General features: G+C 40.5%; 1 protein-coding gene across 7 annotated transcripts in view; it reads left to right on the top strand.

The window, feature by feature from the left end:
* The window catches only part of LOC137999731 (gamma-aminobutyric acid type B receptor subunit 2-like), a 47,007-nt gene that overhangs the window by 5,453 nt on the left and 36,554 nt on the right, over positions 1-5,000 (top strand). For 4 of the 7 annotated variants that reach the window (XR_011122995.1, XR_011122994.1, XM_068845604.1 and 1 more), the window contains exons 1-3: positions 3,091-3,227; positions 3,590-3,662; positions 4,394-4,448. The gene's annotated coding sequence lies outside the window, so the exon portion shown is untranslated. Of the gene's footprint in view, positions 1-3,063; positions 3,228-3,589; positions 3,663-4,393; positions 4,449-5,000 lie in introns of those variants that run through there. The other 3 variants (XR_011122996.1, XM_068845605.1, XM_068845606.1) reach the window with 3 other exon arrangements.

Raw genomic sequence — 5,000 nt, 5'->3', positions numbered from 1 at the left:
CAAAATGTCAAAGGCAATCAAAGATATAAAATTATCATAAATGGGACTTAATTCTTAATTCTGAAATGTACTTTTAGCAATGTTGTTTCAATATTTCGACTAGTCGATTTTCAGCAATTTGCCTTTTTTCCAATGTTTGCCCCCCAGCATAACACATGGCTATTTTGCATGACAATTTGAAAACCAACATGGCGGCCATCGTGAATAAGGCCTATTGGCCAGACGCAACAAATTCCTTGTGCTTATGCTGCGTTTCGTTTTCACACGTCCGTGCGAGCGAACATAAGCACAACCACAACCTAGGAAAAGGAAAAAAAATTATCCTTGTTCTTACGCTTGCGGTGAAATAAGCCTTCTTATGCTTGCTCATGTTGCTTGTGCTTGCGTCGCTACTGAAAACCAGGCTTGTGTGATATTTTTTGGTCCGTATTTGAACATCACCTTGTGCGGTATGTATCAACACAATTTATCTTCATTTCGGTAAACTTGTTAAAGTAGGCTTTTTGCTTGTTTGTTTCTTTGTTTTTTGCTCTTTCACGTCCATTGTTAGGCAAATATCGTGAAGCGAACAAATTTCTCTCAAGAGGCGTGCTCAAGGGCAGTAACTTCGTTTCCAGATCTCATTCAGTCTCTTCCGCCTGGCCGTTGTTGTCATAAGGTCCGTGACTTCCAAGAGAGACCAGCGACATGTTTATTTTATCTCTTGTTAAACAATACAATAAAACCTTTAATAATAAAGTATTCTCGTTTGTCTCACAATGTGGTCACTTGTGATGCAGATCACGACGTTTCGACTGCATACTGCTAGCCTACGTCACGCGATGAGGTCGACTGGTTACGCGTCAAGAAGGCTGCTCCGCTGTCATTGGTTGGTTTTCAGCAGCTGTGACTAGTGCATTTCGATCCTCGCTGTTTCGGTGTGTTGTTCAGAAATTGATTTTATCAAACGAGTTGATAAAGGTCGAATAACCACCGTGAAAGATTTGAAAAGCTAACGCTCGAAACGTCAGCTTTCAATCTCCCACCGACGCAGTACCACAGTTTCTTTAGAAACTAAAATTTTGTTCGGTGTGTTGTTCCTTCGGCTGTCCGCTGTCGTACGGTTCTCCTGTTGTTGTGTTTCTTGATGGTGGGTATCCATGCTTCCGAAATTTCTATTCCACTATCCCTATTGATGTTGTTAGGGTGAAGTCTTATGTGAATCGCCTCTTTGACCCTGCAAGTGTACCAATGAGGATCACGATCAATAAACTTTACTTCTTTCCAAAGCGGGTTGTGTCCGGTGTTGTTAGCGTGTTCTGAAGGGGCGGAGGTCTGGGTACGGGCAAGTCGGATGTCTCGTTTATGCTCTTTGATTCTATCTTGCATAGGTCTTCCAGTCTCGCCGATGTAGACTCTACCGCATTGACAGGGAATCCTGTAAACTACACGCCATCTTGTTTAGTCGGCTCGACAGTGTCTTTCAGTCGTGCTAGATCTGATCTTTATGTAGTCTCCGACTTGAAAACAGTGCGCAAGCCTTGTTGCTGTAGGCAGCGGCGAAGTTGTTCGGATAGGCCCTTGACATAGGGTACCCACCCTGGTCAGAGTTTTTCTCTGTCCTTGTGTGGTCCCATTTCCATTAGTAGGGCTACCGCTCACATGGTTAATATGGGGTAGAAAACTAGCACTTTACATTACACTCTAATCAGTTTAGTCTGTTAAAACCGCAGTAGACTTGTACTCGATCGTAGGCTCAGCACTGCTACTCGGTTTCCTGGTCTTGGTGATTTTCTGCAAGAAAGAAAGAGGGTAACCATTAGAGACAAGAACAGAAGACAGGTGCTTCTTCTCCTTGGAGATAACAGAAGGTTTTGTTACGAGACGTTTGTAAGCAGCGACTCTACGTCGAAAGACACCATGATTGCGTTGTCTAGGATAGTCTCGATGTTAATAGTGGATACGAAGTGAGCTGAATTAGTCACCGTGAAACCCGAGTTACCTGTTAAAGGAGATCAGATGTTAGCTAAGTAAGCAGATAAATCATATGCGAAGGTGTTAGCTCATGCATGACACAATAGTTCTTAAAGGTACATCGGCCTTGTGAATCTTTGGTAAACTGTAGATTCTAGGCGGCTGTTTGTGTCGAGGTCTGATTTTGTTGTAAACGGCCTCTGATAGATATCCGCTTCGCTTCAAGGTTAGTAGCTTTTCGGACAACTTCTGCGCGGCAATGTAATGTATCTATTTTGGTTAAACGTATTGAAGTCTCTCCTTAGAGATATGAGATTAAGGGAAACAATATTAATTCTGAGAGCCTCGTAGTCGTGTCAGAGATTTGATATGTCGAACATCGACTATTGCTTGTCGCGAAAACCAATCAAAACAGCTGTCGACCATTAAATAGACTAATCGTATCGCAAGCCGGCGCTGACTGAGCGCGGGAAACGCGTGTGAGCTTTTTCTCTTAAGGCTGGTTTTCAATAGCGTCGGAGAAGTGTTGAGCGATACGATCTAGTGAAATTGAAACTGTTGGAATCGGAGGCAGAATACAGATTCCGCTTATGACTCCGTCGCTTACTGATCCAGTAAAAACTGCATTGTCGTAGTCGGAAGAAGAAAAGGAAGAATAAACCAATCACAATGCTCGATTCCAAGCATTGTGATTGGTCGGTTCTTCCGCATCTACTTCGGACTTCGACAATCTAGTTTTCACTGGATCGTAAGCGACGGAGTCATAAGCGGAGTCGGAGGAAATTGGGAACGTTCTGATTCTTCCGATTCCGTCGAGCTTTCCGATCTTTGATTTTCACGAGGACGGTCATAAGTGCTCTTACGACTCCGACTCCGTCGCTAGTGGAAACTAGCCTTTAGTCTCTGAGGGGTTGAAAACTTTAGTAAGCGCATGCAGGATTTTTGAACCAATTTGAAAACCGCTTTGCTAACTTTAAAAACACCCACTATAAATATAGCGAAGAAACATGAAACTTACTTGTACCCTGGACAGTCGGAGCACCAGTAATTTCCTGCTTCTATGTTAACACTTCGCCAAATATGGGCACGAATCAGGCTAAAATTGATATTGCCGGAAATAGACTCCCTTACTGAATACTAAATCAAACGTTTCGAGGGCCCAACAGTGTTCAGCTTTCCTTGATTTTGGAAATTTAACTTGAGACTTGGTTGCCGTTCTTTGCACTGAAGACGTCTTGAGCAGTTAAGCTTGTAGTTTATTAGCACAACAGAAGGTAAAACAAGACAGTTCTCCTCAGTGGTAGAATATATACGATACCCTTTGCATATTATCTACGACATTTCGATTAACTTCCTTATCGTTGCCCTGGAAAAAGCTTCCAACTTTGACTCTTTTCCGACTGTTCCACGATTGTTTCTCCCAGATGATATCCTTTTTTCCTTTATGTTTTATCAAGCTCAACTTTCTTAAATACTTGTTATCAACAATCCCTTAATTTGTATGTTAAGCCTACAATAGGGTTGAATTTCTCTCCTCGATACAAACTTTGCCAGCGGGTCAAAACATTTCTTTTGTCGAGTTGAACGTGATATAATTATATGCTCATTGTGTAATGCTGTTTTATGCCTTTTTCAGTTTACCGTCATCATCTGGTTGAGCTCGAACAGCCTCAAGCGAGAGTTGATGCGGCTGAGTTTTCATGATAAAAGTAAGTTAAAGGCCTCCAAAATATACATATTTTTCCCCCGGACACTTCATCATGATCTTCGGCTGAATAAGTACCTATACATTCTCTATTTAAATATAAATTCATTTTATTCTTCAGTTTACGTGACTAAACGTTTGCCAAAAATTTTAATAAATTGGAAACAACTTGCAACTGGCTTTCCCGTTTTGAGATTTTCATGTAAAAAACTGTTTCATTTCACTATGTGGACTCATTCTTTTTTACTTTTTCAATTTGTACAACAGAGCTGTTAATGTTTCAAAAAATGATGTTTTTCGTCAATTCTCTGATCACTAAATAAGTGGGTTTCAAGATTATTCTGCCAGAGGACATTAATATTTAACTAGTATTTGACGCAATCTATTCAGCACGCTTTTTAAGAAGTGGTTAACCTCTTGATATATTCATCGTCATCAAGAATTGAGAAGAAAAAGTTGATCCTCCAAGTTTCCATGTCTCTGTTTCTTGGAAAAGCAGTTTTATTCTTTAACAATTGTTCTTCAAGGAGCATTACCGATTAGATCTTATATCTAGTGAATCCGCACGATTTAAATTGCAGTCCTTTTCAAAAAAAACTTGTATGAAGTGTTTCAGAAAACAAGAGACGTCGACATTTTGTCTAAGCTTCAGATTTTCACACAATAATCTCATTTCTTTTTTCGTGATACTCCATCGCAAAATACTAAATTGAATTGCTTCCTTTCCAATTTTAGAATTTGCGGATTTCTTCCTCGTAACGCCAGAGATCTGTATCGGGATTGCCAAAAGGTCTGGATAGTAGCAGGGATAACGATATTTTAAGAAACAACACAACAATTTTTAAATTTAAAAACATGTTTCGACAGAAACTTCTGCCATCTTCAGCTTAAATTACAAAGTACAGGGTTGAATATATAGCGTGAACCAAAATGCTAATTAGCTGTAAGGACACATGACAGTGTAAAAGATTACAAAGAAAGTTTTTAATTAACATGATAAAGTTGATGATTAAGTATAGGTTTCTTCCATTGAATATGAATGGCTTCTTTTATCTTAAGCTGGAAGCTTAAGGTGGTAGAAGCGTGATCTAGGATGCTAAAACAATCATTAGAGCACAAAGTGCGGCAATGCTCAGAATTCTGTAGATGTTTGAAGACGTGCGAGGTCCTATCACTGAAAGTGTGCTCACGTACGCGCGTGGAAAAATGCCGGGTAGTTTCGCCGACATAGCAGGCACTACAGCCCGCACACAAAAACTTGTATACCACACCCGCACGGAGCCCACTAGGGACAGGATCCTTCACACTGAACATGTTGCCGATTTTAAATGATGACAAAACT

Source organism: Montipora foliosa, chromosome 4 (genome assembly GCF_036669935.1).
Source record: "Montipora foliosa isolate CH-2021 chromosome 4, ASM3666993v2, whole genome shotgun sequence".
Taxonomy (NCBI): domain Eukaryota; kingdom Metazoa; phylum Cnidaria; class Anthozoa; order Scleractinia; family Acroporidae; genus Montipora; species Montipora foliosa.
The sequence above is the reverse complement of the archived record's forward strand: the minus strand, read 5'-3'. Positions and strand labels throughout refer to the sequence as shown.